We start from the raw sequence: 17613 nt of genomic DNA on the forward strand, positions 1-17613 counted from the left end.
CTAGTACATAAAAAGCGAATGGTGACAGTATGTTAACATGCTGTAAATGAATAAGAGTTAGCAACACTTATAAGCAGCCGCGGGCCGTGGAGGGAGTTACGGTGGGGCAGGGAGGCGGGGAGGGGGAGGGGCAAGGTAGAGAGGGCTCCACCCTGCTTCTCCCCCTCCCCGCCTCCCTGCCCCATCGTAACTCCCTCCACGGCCCGCGGCTGCTTATATCTCACCCTCCCTAATACACATATTATATTATTTGCTAAGAAGGTCTCTTTGTGTTGGTTTAGGGCGTGTCCATACTTTAGTGTCTTAGATTTGAAGGAATCACATCAGCATACACCAGCTCTCTCTTCATGTGAACCGCATCAACTGTTGTGTATGTGTGTTCGGCAAAGCAATATAAAACCCGCCTCATGCCCAGAATTGGCAGAAGTTGCACTTATGTTATGAGTATGAAGTCGTGGAGATCAGACCTCATAACAATTCTGTATCGTGTTGTTCTTGAAACTTTAGCACTCGCTGTACAGATATAGTTTAACAAGTAAAGCAGATAGTAGACCAATAACATATTATTCTCATGTAAACCACGATGAACTACTAGGTGGAAAGCTAAAGCAACAACTAAGTGTCGTGTGCAGAAGTTGCAAAAAAGGAAAAATGGCGTTTAAACCGGTAATGAGCCCATGCTAACTTAACACGGTGTAAAGATATCCAGGACCTAGATGACACCTCCTCATGATCCGGAAACGAACTGAATAAGATAATAGAAGTGCCATCTCATGAGAGCAGATTGCAAGTTTATATGTGGACGGTCCGCAAGGTAAAGCATTAAAAACTAGGAAAATTCAATGCTAAAGAAAAATAAAACAGCCAAGTACTTTATCGAGTCTTAAGCCAATAGGCAAGGTAAATAATAAAAACTTGACAAATAAGTCAATGAATTGTCAATGAAATGCTAGTACTCAGCATATCAAACATGAAAAAGGTCTATGACATAACTGTGTATGCAAAATAAGCTGCAACAGCCTCCAATAGGAAGTCACCGTCTTCATCCGAAAACAGTTCAGCCATCCAATTTAAAAGCGGAAAAGAACATACGTGCTCTCCCAGCACCGGATCCTCTATCACCATCAGAGGACAGCTCGGTGGGTTTTCAAGAAAGCTGTGTTCCAAGAAAGACTGTGCTGCCGCCAGTAAATTCCAGGGACCAAGTAGTCCATGCATCAATGCCACAGCCATAATCCTTTCGCCAGGACAAATCAACTCGTGAGTAATGATAGGAGTCATCAGCTGATTAAAGTCGACGTCAGGAGAAACCGGTCCGCAGAGACACAAATCAATGGCCCAATCGAAATCACAGGTCAGGCAGTGAAATACAGGCTGGACACAGGTGAAGTAGGAGAACCGAAAAGATAATCCATATGCCGTGCTTAATATCGCCAACGGCATTGTGCCATAATATTCTAGCATGCGATTGCGGAACAGTGTCAGCAGCTGCAGGGTCGGAGGTTGCATAGGAGGGACATCCATATTTAAAAATGTAAAAAAGCACAAGAGCGTCCGCTGGTAATGCAAGTAAAAATGCAATCCACGAACCAGAGTGGAGAAAATGGAATGAAAGGGAGCAGGGATGACTCCAAAGATTTTCTCAAATGAAGTCACGAGACCACTGGTAACAACTTTAAAAAAGTGTGCCAGGGATTTTGTGGAGGATGCGTTAAAGATAGTCGGAAACATGTTGCTGAAATTGAAAGGCAAACCTGTGTACGGGTGTTCGCTATGTGAAGTACGAAAGTTTCACGGGCCGAACTCAAGGCCACCTCTCTCTGAGACAAAAGAGCTCTTATTCTTGTCATGCCGTTGAAACGTGTCCCAAGGTTGGTATTTGTGGCCAGATTGAAAACTCCCTATGTTCATGTGTGGGAGGAAATAGAACATTTCTGCAGCAAATAACCCGTTCACTTACTGTTACGATAAAAGGAATACTTTTTAATTAACTCAGAACAATCTTCATTATTGAGCATCAAATAACTACCATTTTCCAACAACTTGAACGTGGGGATGATAGCAGGAACTGGCGTGCCTTGCAACACGCAAGCCATATTTGGTCGGTGTTTGTTGCATGAATCGTATAACTGTATGTGCCTACACATTAGTGAATGATCTGGCGTCTCAGTGCATTCCTCTCCATTCAGATAAACTTCTTGATCATCTTTGAAACATCTGTATGTGTATGGAAGCGACCAGACCTCATGATCAAAAGCACTACCTAAAGGTTCATAAAGACCTATTGGTATATATTTCATACAATTTGAAAACTTATATAAAGCAAAAGGCAGCGTTATTAAACCGTGGATAAGGCATGTTGCCAAAAAACCCGCAATCCTCTGCTGATGATGTCACTGAGCATGTCATGAATGATGTAATATGTGACATCATCAGTAGTGGATTATGGGTAATAGTATCTCTAGTTTACTCCCCTATAGCTGTCTTTCTTTTAACATAAGTGTGTGTTTCCTTCCCTTATACTTACTGTTTTTGGTTCGCTTCCAGTTCGCGTACCAGCGAGCGAACTAGGAAGCGAACTAAGAGAAATAGAGGTTGGCACAGTTCCAAATATTGTACCAATTTTTTAATAACGGGGAGGTAGTTCTGAAAAGAACTTTTTTTTTTTTTTTTCTGAACATTTTTTTACTGTTTTTGAATTTTTCGGAACAGTTTTATATTTTTTTGGGTTTTTCTTGGAGGGGGCAATGAAAACGATTCATTGTAAAGGGCTCAACAGGAGCAACAAAACAAAAAAAAGAAGTATTTATTATTTTGGGCGTTTCGGACAAACTTGCATATGATAGTCAATAGCTCTGTTGATCAGAGTGATGCTTCTTTCTCCGTAGGAAATGAATCCATCGCAAAATACGCAGGTGTGTTTTACTTCACCAAATCTCATTTGTATATTTGGCACCATCTCCCTGCCCTCTGGTCCCGTTACTTCCGGTACAACAGATCTTCTGGCCATAATAGGGAGATTATCTAGGTCGTTCCGAAACTGTGCAGCACTGTAGTTGTTAGGATGCCACCTAGTCATATGGCGATGCATTGTGTAGTTTCCGAAACTGTATTTTTTGTCGGTCCCTCTGGACAGTCTATCTTGACATATAAGGCAAGTTACGTATCTTGCATTTACTTTTTTCTGACCTTTGGGAATTTTAAAAAATTGCCAAATGAAGTTTTCTTTCCGGTGAGACGTCTTGGGCTGCTCAGGCAAAAACTGCCTCTCTTCGTGCTCGTCCTCCTGTTCCTCTTCTTCTTCTTCTTGTTGAATTACAACTTGAGCAGGTGGTCCACTCTTCCTTGGATGTGGTGGAGGTGGTGGGGAAGCACCAGCTGAAGCTACTAAAGAAGCCATTGCTCAGTGATCACAAAGGGTCTTTCTCTCACAATGATGAAAGTCAGAGTGAGGAAAGAAGGAGGGATTTTCATCATTTGGGAAAAACAAGAGTTCTCAACCAATCAAAAGTGTTCATTTTAGATTATATGACCTAGTCTTACATCATTAGGAAACCAAAAGTGAAATGAACCAATGAAAAGTGTTATTACCAAGTCACATGACTTGCTGTGTTTACGTTAAGCGCTTTGCAGGGCCTCCCGGTTTGCTTCCAGAAACCTGCGCTTTGGCACTCGCTTCGCGTACCAGTTTGCTAACGTAGCACGTCATATGACGTATCAAGCGACAACGTGGAACGTCATGCGGACGGGAGGCGTCACGATGTTGTTTTCTAACGCGGCACTTGCGGTAAAGAAACGTTTACCGGCTCGCGGTCTATTTCGCGGCATCAAGGTCAGCTAACGGGAAGCTTCCCGATTCGCGAAGCGGGAACGAAGAAAAAAAAATATTTAAAAAAAAAATTATTCATAAACATATAAAATATATTTTTGGATTTAAAGAAGAATACATTTTACAGCTACAGATATTAGCTGTTAAAAAACCAATGAAATTCACAGAAAAAACCATAGGTTATAGACCATATATAGTTAGGAATTAGCATTTACAAAACCTTGAAAATTCACTGAAAAAACCATAGGTTATAGACCATATATAGTTAGGAAATAGCATTTAGAAAACCTTATTTTACTCACACAAAACCATTGAAATTCCATATATAGTTAGTTGCACTAACTATATATCGCGCACCTGCAATCCACTGCTGATGATGTCACATATTACATCATTCATGACATGGTCAGTGACATCACTGATGACATCACTGATGACATCTCAAATGACATCACTGATGACATCACTGATGACAACATCCAGTGACTGTATGCTTCTGTAAAGTTAAAATATGTCTTACATATTGAAGAATGAGTGGATGTATAAGTGTCTGGATGAAGGATTTAGTAGGTGCATGACTGACTGTATAAGTGAGTGATTAAATGTGTCTCACTGAGTGCATGGGTTAGTGACTAAACTGTTTTAAATTGTGCATCATTGTGTCTGTTGTTTTGTAATCTGATGCATGTGTTGATCATTAGCTATATGACTAACTATATGGGTTATTGATTAGTTGCCCAAGTATTTGTATGGGAGACTGAGTGTGTGTGTGGGTGTCTGGGAGGTGTATGACTCTGTGCATAGATGTGTGAGCAGTTGATTCACTAGATGTATGGGTTCAAAAGTGCATGTGGAAACATCTGTATGGGCGGTTGACTGTGTGCATGAGTGTATTGGTGAGTGAATGGATATCTCAGTGCTACATGTCAAAGTAAGTACATATGTAAAACACAGTACATGTGATAGTTGACATATATAAATAACTGTGCATAAGAGCCAGTGAATGTGTGAGTGGCTGTATGGATTATTGTGAACTTGTATCAGGGATTGTATAACAGAGTAAATATGTGTTATTATATGTTCCAATAAGTAAGGTGTGTATAACTATATAGTTGAGGAAATCGAGGTGTGATTGATTCTTTGCAAGACTGACTAGGTGTGTGAGTAACTCCATGGATGAGTGACAGTCTGTGAGTGTCTGTTTACACTGAGTGTATCTAAGGTTATATTAGAGTCTGAAGAGGTTCATTGTATCATCACATGAATGATGTCATCAGTGATGTGATCAGTAATGTCAAATGAGATGTCATCAGTGATGTCATCAGTGATGTCATTTGAGATGTCATCAGTGATGTCATCAGTGATGTCACTGACCATGTCATGAATGATGTAATATGTGACATCATCAGCAGTGGATTGCAGGTGCGCGATATATAGTTAGTGCAACTAACTATATATGGAATTTCAATGGTTTTGTGTGAGTAAAATAAGGTTTTCTAAATGCTATTTCCTAACTATATATGGTCTATAACCTATGGTTTTTTCAGTGAATTTTCAAGGTTTTGTAAATGCTAATTCCTAACTATATATGGTCTATAACCTATGGTTTTTTCTGTGAATATATATATATATTCACTGAAAAAAACATAGGTTATAGACCATATATAGTTAGGAATTAGCATTTAAAAAACCTTATTTTACTCACACAAAACCATTGAAATTCCATATATAGTTAGTTGCACTAACTATATATCGCGCACCTGCAATCCACTGCTGATGATGTCACATATTACATCATTCATGACATGGTCAGTGACATCACTGATGACATCACTGATGACATCTCAAATGACATCACTGATGACATCACTGATGACATCTCATTTGACATCAATGACCACATCACTGATGATATCATTCATGTGACAATACAATGCATCTCCTCACATTTTAATATAACCTCTGTTTCACCCAGTGTTAAATACAGAATATAATTTTTGAAACCATTGACACACCAATACTAGTTACTACATACGCACTCACTGATTCCTACGTCTACACACACCTTCACTCATTCACCCATACTATCATTCATACATACAATCACTCATCTTTACAACACTATCATATGCACTCATACACCTATACAGACACTCACAGTCTGCCACTCATCCATGGAGTTACTCACACACCTAGTCAGTCCTGTAAAGAATCAATGACACTTCCATTTTCTTGTCTATACAGTTAAACATAGAGCACCTTACATTTTCAAACATATACTAACACATACTTACCTTGTTATACAATCATTGATACAAGTACACATTGATCTGCACAGAGTCACACACCTCCCAGCCAGCCACACACACACTCAGTCTCCCATACAAATACTTGGACAATCAATCAGTAACCCATATAGTTAATCATATAGCTACTGATCAAAACATGCAGCAGTTTACAGAACAACAGACATAATGATGCACAAATTAAGACACTTTAGTCACTAACCCATGCACTCAGTGAGACACATTTAATCACTCACTCATGCATTCAGTCATGCACCTACTAAATCCTTTGTCCAGACACTTATACTTCCACTCATTCTTCAATATGTAAGACACATTTTAACTTTACAGAAACATACAGTCACTGGATGTTGTCATCAGTGATGTCATCAGTGATGTCATTTGAGATGTCATCAGTGATGTCATCAGTGATGTCACTGACCATGTCATGAATGATGTAATATGTGACATCATCAGCAGTGGATTGCAGGTGCGCGATATATAGTTAGTGCAACTAACTATATATGGAATTTCAATGGTTTTGTGTGAGTAAAATAAGGTTTTTTAAATGCTAATTCCTAACTATATATGGTCTATAACCTATGGTTTTTTCAGTGAATTTTCAAGGTTTTGTAAATGCTAATTCCTAACTATATATGGTCTATAACCTATGGTTTTTTCAGTGAATTTCAATGGTTTTTTAATAGCAAATATCATAAGCTGTCGAATGTCAAGTACGTGGTAAGTGAAAACATTTTCGTGTTTATGCACACTGATCTGCTTTGAATGGTGCCCCCCCCCCCCTCATTTCTATTAGGAGTACTCTCTCTTTGCAGATAGTGAAAGGTAGTTAACGCAGGTCTTTGCCCCCATTGTAATCCGTCGTGCCTGCTTCTCTCTCCATTTGATTCATTGTTATCCAAGTATTTACTGTTTTAGAATTAGTTCTCTTTGGTTCATTCTCTATTTACAAACAAACACAGAGTCGCAATACTCTGTTTAGTCTTTGCAGATAACGAAAAATCGTGTAAAAAAAAAAGAAAAGGAATCGAGCAAAATCAGTAGGCCACTAATGGGATCTCTTTTTGACCTCGCTAAAATAGAAACATTAGGAACAACCCCTCATGACAAATACAAAACTAGTGAGATGAACTGAACTCCACACAATGATGGCTGCAAAACAGCTCTGCTCCGCCACCCACCCCGCCCAAAATAACGATAAAGAACGGCTGCCATGATTGGTTGCGGAATGACCACGACGGAGCTACGAAATGGTGCTGCTCTCATGCTAACCCCAGCTTCAGTCTGAAACATCCAGAAACACTGTAGACTACCAATTCGATCAGTTCCGGTAGCGCCCCAATGTAACCCGGTAGAGAAGAACTAGCCCTCCCCTCTTTGACTGATGGTTCTTGTTGCCTGTCCCTTCTGTTGTCATTTAACAGAACTATTTAGCCTGCTGAAAGGGGTTGTGTTCCGACCGCTGGTTGGTGGAGACATTTTGACTATATTCTGTACCTGCGTTGTCGCGTAATGCGTCATATGACGCGCCGCGTTAGCGCATCCGGAAGTCATCCGGGGCGCGCAGCGCGTAACGTAAGCATAACAAGTCATGTGACTTGTTAATAAAACTTTTCATTGGTTCATTTTACTTTTCTTATTGTAATGATGAAAGGCTTGATCATATGACCTAAAAATTACGCTTTTCATTACTTCCGAACATTATTTTTTCTTAAATATATGTTATAATGTTCCAGGCTAATGTACTTTCCCGGAAATTTTACAACTGTCCTGCAAGTAAAATATATTCTTTTTTCGAGAAAAAGAGCGTTTCTTCGTCCCATGACGGAGCCGTTGAGCAAAAGAGGGTCGACCTGCTGTCTTAGTCGCCGATACGCCTGAATATGAGATTGTTATCGATCACTTTATGTTGCAGGAATAGAAAACACAACAGCCCTTGACCATTTATCTTTACTGCGTTCCTTCGTATTATACCTTTTACCCTTCATGTAATTGGTCTGCTTTATTTCACTTGCCTTTTAATGATTCTAAAACAGTGACTATTATTAAAAACTTTACCAATGTATATACTACTACCATGTTTTCTTTTAAAAACCTTTATTGTGAAAATTTCATTATACAAATACGAGCCTATAACCACGTGGGCCGGCCACGGAGCAAACTGTAATCGTATATGATAAATAGACATTTACACTGTAGAGGAACGTAACGGGCGGGCCATTAGGTTGCAAGAACTAAGGTGTCTAACAGTTACGGAATCGGTGGACGTACATTTTATAATTAAAATACGACAGGGCCAGTTACAATAAAATTATCTAGATATACATTTGCGGGCAAGTACCATGGGTGACGTTAATTCGAACTTTCAACAGTACAGTAATCAATAACACATCAGAACTTAATATCAATAGGGATGTCGAAATATTCAATCAATTCTCGTCCCCGCCCGCCATGTGCTTCAAAACTGCATACGTATCTCGTGATTTCAAGGTTCTGCAACCAGTACACAACAAGGAGTTACGAGTCCCATTTATTCTGGCGCCATTTTGGGCGAGGACGGGCAGGTCCAGGATATAGTCAAAATGTCTCTACCAACCATCGACTATGATGATGTTCATATGCTGTATTTATTAGAGTAACACTCAGATGTCCACATGAAATAAATTTGCCACAATCTAAACATGTCATTTTAATCTTTCCAAATTTCTTCTAAATATTTGGGACCGTTTCCCTTGCCTCTGAAGCTCTCAGTGCCACTTCTTTGATGAATGTACTAGCAGGTCAGGGGTTCTCCTCCAAATCTCTCTTTTATGCAGCACTATAATTAATTGTTGCCACCTCTCCATATGACGATGCATGGTATAGTTACCACAACTATATTTTTTTTCGGTTCCTCTAGAGAGTTCATCGTGGCAGATGAAGCGTGTAACGTACCGGGCATTTACCTTTTTTTGCATGTACAGGAAAGGAAAAAAAAATCGAGCGTCCGAGTTCTAAGGTGTCCCAGGGCCATTTTAGTGGACCAGGCCCAAATCCAAAGAACAGGCCGCCATTTTGAGAGTCCTGTTGCAGCCGCCTGTCGCTGTAGCATCAAGAGCAGCCGAAACTCAGCTGAATGGCAACTGAAACGGTAAAGGGGCGCCCCACTACAGCAGACGAGCCAGGCCCAAATCCAAAGAACTGCTGTCTCACAGGCTAATGGGGCGACCCACGCCGAGTTTCAGCATTGTAGGATGACCACACAAGTACAGCAACTTGCTAGACATCACCTCGGTGCCATCCGGATCTCGGCGCCCCACTGCAGATGAAGTGCCTCTCAACTATGAAACCACCACGGTGACATCCGGATCTTGGCGCGTTGTGCTGCCTTCGGCCTATTCGCACATCGGTCCGCTACTGACGCCATCTCACAGGCTAATGGGGCGACCCACGCCGAGTTTCAGCATTGTAGGATGACCACACCAGTACAGCAACTTGCTAGACATCACCTCGGTGCCATCCGGATCTCGGCGCCCCACTGCAGATGAAGTGCCTCTCAACTATGAAACCACCACGGTGACATCCGGATCTTGGCGCGTTGTGCTGCCTTCGGCCTATTCGCACATCGGTCCGCTACTGACGCCATCTCACAGGCTAATGGGGCGACCCACGCCGAGTTTCAGCATTGTAGGATGACCACACCAGTACAGCAACTTGCTAGACATCACCTCGGTGCCATCCGGATCTCGGCGCCCCACTGCAGATGAAGTGCCTCTCAACTATGAAACCACCACGGTGACATCCGGATCTTGGCGCGTTGTGCTGCCTTCGGCCTATTCGCACATCGGTCCGCTACTGACGCCATCTCACAGGCTAATGGGGTGACCCACGCCGAGTTTCAGCATTGTAGGATGACCACACCAACTTGCTAGACATCACCTCAGTGCCATCCGAATCTTGGCATCTCAACGCCTAGTGGTATCTTCCATACAAAAAATATTGTTACGCTGCCTTTGGCCCCATTCGCACATCAGTCCGCAACTTAGACATCACCTCGGTGCCATCCGGATCTTGGCATCTCAGCGCCTTGTGGTGTCAGTCAGAAAATATTGTTGTGCTGCCTTCGGCCTATTCGCACATCGGTCCGCTACTGACGCCATCTCACAGGCCAACGGGGCGCCCCACGCCGACTTTCAGCATTGTAGGATGGCCACACCAGTACCACAACTTGCAAGACACCACCTCGGTGCCATCCGGATCTTGGCATCTCAGCGCCTTGTGGTCTCTTCTACACCGGAAATATAGTAGAAAATATTGTTGCGCTGCCTTTGGCCCCATTCACACATCAGTCCGCTACTGACACCATCTCACAGGCCAACGGGGCGCCCCACGCCGACTTTCAACATTGTAGGATGGCCACAGAAGTGCGACAACTTACTAGACACCACCTCGGTGCCATCCGGATCTTGGCGCGTTGTGCTGCCTTCGGCCTATTCGCACATCGGTCCGCTACTGACGCAAACTCACAGGCCAACGGGGCGCCCCACGCCGACTTTCAGCATTGTAGGATGGCCACACCAGTGCGGCAACTTCCTACACACCACCTCGGTGCCATCCGGATCTTGGCGCGTAGTGAAGCTGCAGCAGCTGCAAATAAGCTTCAGACAGTGTTACAACCGCTGCTCAGAACTCTCAACTATGACACCACCTCGATGCCATCCGGATCTTGGCGCGTTGTATTGCCTTCGGCCTATTCGCACATCGGTCCGCTACTGACGCCGCCTCACGTGCCAACGTATTTTCTCCGCATTTTATACCCTATGCCGCATAACAGGTCATGTGACTTGTTTATAAAACTTTTCATTGGTTCATTTTACTTTTGGTTTCCTAATGATGGAAGGCTTGATCATATGACCTAAAAACAACACTTTTCATTGGATGAAAACTTTTTTTTTCCCCCAAACGATGAAAGCCCCACCTTGTTTCTGGATGTTTCAGACTGAAGCTGGCGTCACCATGAGAGCACCACCATCTCGTAGCTCCGTCGTGGTCATTCCGCGAGCAATCATGGCAGCCGCTCCCCACCAGAAGCCTGCAGGAGTCGGGGCCCCCAAAACTTTTGATGAATTCTCAAGGCGGAGGGGACGCTTTCGAGAATGGGGTCCAAGACCTAGCAGACAAGCGTCCGATTTCCAAGGTGTCCCAGGGCCATTTCAGTGGACCAGGCCCAAAAAGGAAACAGCCTGCCGCCATTTTGAGAGTCCTGTGACAGCCGCCTATCGCTGCACCGCAAGAGTGGGCGCAACTCAGCTGAATGGCGGATTTTGACACAGTGGACCAAAAGCGGACGGAATGGCAACTGAAACGGTAAAGGGGCGCCCCACTACAACAGACGAGACTCCACCTGGAGAGGCCCGTTCACGCCGCCTCCCCCGGGGCGCTCCACGCCGTTATTCGGAGCAGCATTGTAGGATACCAAAACCAGTGCGGCAACTTACTGGACATCACCTTGGTGCCATCGTTCTGCTGCCTTGGAACTATTCGCACAACAGTTTGCTACTGATGACCCACCCCCCGCGACGCCCCACGCCGTTATTTGCTGGGTGGCAACTTACTAGACATCACTTTTGTGTCATCTAGATTTCGGCGCGTTCTGCTGCCTTGGAACTATTCGCACAACAGTTTGCTACTGATCACCCACCCCCCGCGACGCCCCACGCCGGAAATCTGGACGTTGTGCTGCGTTGGGACTATTCGCACAGCCGACCGCTACTTCGTTGTTTTTCTCTAAAAATGTTTATATGTTATTACTATTTTTGTTTTCTTGTATATATTTATAAATTATTAAAGTTTTATAATCTTACTACTTTGTCGGAGTGCTATATATTTTTAATGTGACACATAATTGTAAAAACTTTGATGTACAAAGAGTCATCCCTGGAATCTTCCGCTTCACGCTCGGTCCCCTCCCCAATCACAATACAGAATGGTTTTCAGATAATAGCAACGCTTCTGCTGTGACGGATCTCATCGAGTGTGGGCCTTGATCTACTATAACTCCTTTGAAGACGGGTGATTCTTTACAGCTGTGGCCATAAACTACATCTGCAGGGCTAGCTGATAGCCTAGGACCGGCCTGGACAATCGGACACAGAGGAAAAGGAGTGTCAGAGGGTGCGGTAGTGAATAGGGCGAAAGGGAGGTGTCGGGCGGGCACAGGGTGTGATTCTCAGGGAAGAACAGCGCAGATGGGGGGAGGTTTATTACCCATGCATAAAACAGAGAGCGGGGGTGACCACTGCCTGGGGGAGATGCTTGCGAGGGTGGGGAGCCATGCTAAGGATCGACAGCGTTCACAGAGTGGATCTGGTCAAGGCATCTAAAATGGCTGCCGTGCACGACAAAAGTGTGGCATTTGAAAAAAGACAAGATGGCGCACACAATGTTTTTCAACAATTCCTGATTTCCTTCGAATCGAACGTTAACAGACGTTGGGGCATATTACCAAAGTTAAGCGATATTTATCCCTAACGATGCATTGCAAAGATTTTTTTACCGTCAGAAATTATCGCAGATAAACCTTGCTATTATCAAGGTTTATCGCAAATACGATAAAAAACGAGCGCAATGCATTAATGTCGCTGAAAACTCCGCGATATTCATGCATTACCGAGCTAATGCTCTTAGCCATGTTATCCACCTCCCATTGGATAACATGGCTAAGAACTGCTCAGGGCAGCTGTTACTTTTTGGAGATATTCGCGCTTATCTCGAATATTTCCAAAAGTTGATAATAGGAGATAGCGATGTTAGCGACTGTTTCCAGTCGCTAACATCTTGGCATGCCCACTTTGCATGTCATTAGTGATAAATATCACTCACATGCAAAGTGGGACCCAAGATGGTCGCTATCTCCTACTAGCCGTCGCTAACTGGTGTTAGCAACAGCTAGGTAATACACATATAATTTTATCTCCGCGAAGCGGAGCGCTGTTACAGATATATATCTTGTTTTTGAACGTTAATTTCTCAAAATGCACTGAAGCACATATATTGAGACATAGCAAAGGCACATCGGGCTACCAGTCCCTAATATTTTACCAAGTTTCGTGCAAATCCATTCAGCCGTTCGATTATTATTATTATTATTTTTTTTTGCCCCGCGGGGCCCTTTTAAAACCTCCACATCAAACCTAGGGGGTCAGCGAGGATCTACTATGCCCCCTTATGGTCATCAGCCGTTCGATTATTATTATTATTTTTTTTTTTGCCCCGCGGGGCCCTTTTAAAACCTCCACATCAAACCTAGGGGGTCAGCGAGGATCTACTATGCCCCCTTATGGTCATTTGCCCCTTCGCTTTGGCCTCCTCTTGTCTCTCGATCCTACCGAGAGACAAGATGGCGGCCGCTACGTACTGTTTGGAATGTTTACAGACACCGGAGAGCCAATCAGCTTCGCTTCGCAAAGCTCCGTAACGCGAAAAGTACGCGAAGCGGTGCGCTGTTACAGATATATATCTTTTTTTGAACGTTAATTTCTCAAAATCCACTGAAGCACATATATTGAGACCTAGCAAAGGCACATCGGGCTACCAGTCCCTACAATTTTGCCAAGTTTCGTGCAAATCCATTCAGCCGTTCGATTATTATTATTATTATTTTTTTTTGCCCCGCGGGGCCCTTTTAAAACCTCCACATCAAACCTAGGGGGTCAGCGAGGATCTACTATGCCCCCTTATAGTTATTTCCCCCTTTGTTTTGACCTCCTCTTGTCTCTCGATCCTACCGAGAGACAAGATGGCGGCCGCTACGGACTGTTTGGAATGTTGACAGACGCCGGAGAACCAATCAGCTTCGCTTCACAAAGCTCCGTTGCGCGAAAAGTCCGCGAACCAGAGCGCTAACCGGTCCGCTGTTACAGATATATATCTTTTTTTAAACGTTAATTTCTCAAAATCCACTGGAGCACATATATTGAGACCTACAAAAGGCACATCGGGCTACCAGTCCCTACAATTTTGCCAAGTTTCGTGCAAATCCATTCAGCCGTTCGGGCTAAAAGTGAGGCCAACCGCCCTATGGAAAACTCAATGTTAAAAACACGTTTTGGGACCCCCCTTTTTTCTCGGCCCCCACTGGACGAACCCCCCCCAAATTTTCAAGGGCTGCTCAGAAACAAAATGTGCCATTTTCCTGAAAATTTCAGCCGATTCCGTCCACAAACGCCAAAGTTATTAGACATAGAATTTTCAAAAAACCCATAGAGAAAAAATCCTAACTATATATACCTACTGGCGACCGCCAGTAGGTAATATATACATATAAAATCAGAAACTTAGTAGATAATCTGAAGAAACACACGCGTTCTCCACATGTAGCACTCTTCATCAATATTTAATTTGCAGGCAATGAAGCACACACACACATATATATATACTAGCTGTACCCTGCCACGTGTTGCTGTGGCTCAGTCTGGTTAAATGGAAGAGAAAGAAAAGAGTAAGCGCATGTTTCTAATATGTTTAATTTCACAATGCTTGTGGGCACACAATACATTTTTGCGACTATTGTCACGTTGTGTATATATAAACACGCGCTAATGTTGCAAAGTGAACCAACTCCTCCCCGCTTCCTCCACCCACTTCCCGGTCTGCCATCCTGACACCAACTGTCCATCCTAATATATGTAGACTATTGTCTCTATGCGTCCCTTGTAGTTGTTGTGCAGCAACCAAATCGATAGGGTCTGTTCGGCCTTTCAATTAAAAAACACGCGCGTATTGGACACGCGCGTATTCTAATCCCATGTTGTGTATATATAAACACGCGCTTAATCGAATCCAACGTTGTGTCAAAATTTCAAATCAATCGGTGAAGAACTTTCGGAGATTTAAGATTTTGAACAAAGGAACACTGACATTTTTATGTGTCTGTTCGGGCTTTCGATTAAAACACGGGTGTATTCGACAAACGCATATTGGAATCCAACATTGTGTATATAAAAACACCCCCTATTCGAATACAACGTTGTGCCAAAATTTCAAAGCAATCAGTGAAGAACTTTCGGAGATTTGCGAAATTGAACAAACAAACATTTAACATTTTTATTTATATAGATAGAGAGATTGTGAGATGTTGGCCTGGCATATGATGTCCACTATTCTAGTGGGCACCTTGCACCAGTCTAAACGACCCTTATTGATGGTGGTTGTAAAGTCAACCTTATAGACAAGCTATCCTAGTGATAGCATGGACCAGCAGTCTTAGGCTAAACTCCAAAGAGCATGTGAAGCTGTTTGTTTTACCAATTATAATCCCTTGCATAACAAATGAAAGGACACCACACAAGGTATTTATCAAATATATATGTATTTATTTCTAACACAACCCCTCTGCACTCTTTATGAGGTCAGAGATCGAAGTACATCACAAGTTACTCAATTAGCATTCTATAACTTGCACAAATACAGTTATGCCCTAAGGGCCTCACAAACCATAGACTAAGTAAGTGGTATAAGGACCACTTCAGAAATAGTGAATAGGCATAGGGCCTAGAGAATCGCTGGGGCTACACTAGACGACCAAAGGTTAGGAAGTAGGAGACCCACGGGAGACGCGTGCAGTGTCTAAACACAGTCGTGAATTACTATTGACTAATAATGGGAACGTAAAAGTTACAAAGTTAAAGATTTAGGGCACTTCTGTGTAGTTGCAGGGCCTTAGTCCCGGTCTATTGCTTTCCTGCTAGTCTGTTCGAGATTACCTTCGTGACCCCATCAGCTGCTATAACACTGGTCTTTGGCTGAAATTAGGGGCGCTTTTACTCGGAGCTGCTTTTTATATGGAGCTGCTTAATTAAGTACTGTATCCAGGTTTTGCTTTTAACTACTACTATCGTTTTTAAAACTTACCGAATTTGCACTGTTTGAGCTAGTTCGCACACAGCTTCCCAGTCATCACCTGCACACAGCATTCCGCCCCTGCGGTAACCGGAAGTCAGACGGGACCGCATTGCACTGGGGTTGACGCTCCAGTTGTTAAGATCAGCCACACTATATTTAGCACGCTGGAGCGTCCGCCCCGCTGGCACGCCAAAGGCAAGCCCGTCTGCGCCCGTCAGCGCCCGGAATGCGACCAGCGCCAGAACCCCTGGCCGAATTGCCCCTTACACTTACGGTAGGTGTAAATTGTTAAAGCTACGCAAAAGCGAATGTGCCCCCCATTGTATACCATTACAAAATCTTACAAGGACAGATTTTCAATGTGAAAATTGCTTGTTCACAATCAACCCCACAATATGGCTAACCCCTAGATCCATGACTAAACTTAGTGAAGGGCGAGAAGGTATGGAAGCCGCCAAAGATAATAATGGAGAAAACCAAGTTAGGGACAGGGACCCATTAGGGGAATATAGGGCCCTAAAAACTAGGGCAAGGGAGCATATTAAGTGTTTGTTGCTTAATGCCCGGTCGATAGTCAAACACAAGCATGAGCTGGAGGACTTAATTCAATCTCTACCCCAGATCTAATTTTTATAACAGAAACGTGGACAGACACAACATCAACACCTGACTGGAATATTGCTATTCCAGGAGGGTATGCTTTCTCCTCACAAGACAGAGGGACAGGCAAAGTGGGGGGCTTAGCAATCATTTACCGGGATAACTGGTAAGTTCAGGTGGAGAAGATTAATGCCCTGCTTGCGGAAGCAATGTATTTTCACATAAAACGTAATAATCTTTAGACATTTCAAGGGATTTTGGTCTACCGTCCACCGGGTCCTAAAGCTACATTTTCTCAAGACCTCTTGACACTCTTAGAAACTTACACGGACCCTCTCTCTCTTACAATTCTGGGGGATTTTAACTACCTCCTTGAATCTAAAACTAGTACTGACACCACCCGGTTGCTTGATAATCTTGAGGCCTTTAACTTCAACCAAATCGTTACAGATTCTACCCACTTGGCAGGACACACCTTAGACGGGATTTTTACAAACAATCCTGATGTGACCTTGGCCAGTCTGACTGCCCTTCCCTCAACTGAGCATACCCTGCCAACTTATGGCGAACAAAGCGGTACAAAAGGGGGTGGTGATAGACGGAGCATCTGAACCAATCAAACACTCACACCCAGTCAACAGATCTGGGTTATTTCCCTTTTGTACCACTTTGTTCGCCATATGTTGACAGGGTATGCTCAGACGTGAGTCCCTTGTTCACTTTGCCACTGGATTCAAGCAAGCCGGGCTGAAGACGGCTGAAATGCCAGAAATCGGTCCTCGGAAGCTTGTTTCCAGTCCAGGGAAGGCATGGCTTGGCAGTTCGGGCTGGACTGTTCCCATGAGGCACAGGGTCAGACTGATTTGCATATGGCCATGTCCGAACTGGGGTGGCAGAGTGGGCTAAGAACGGTGATGGATTAAACCCAGATCTCTTGACTGGGTGTGAGTGTTTGATTGGTTCAGATGCTCCGTCCATCACCACCCCCTTTTGTAC

The sequence above is a fragment of the Lissotriton helveticus genome, chromosome 6 (assembly GCF_964261635.1).
Source record: "Lissotriton helveticus chromosome 6, aLisHel1.1, whole genome shotgun sequence".
Taxonomy (NCBI): domain Eukaryota; kingdom Metazoa; phylum Chordata; class Amphibia; order Caudata; family Salamandridae; genus Lissotriton; species Lissotriton helveticus.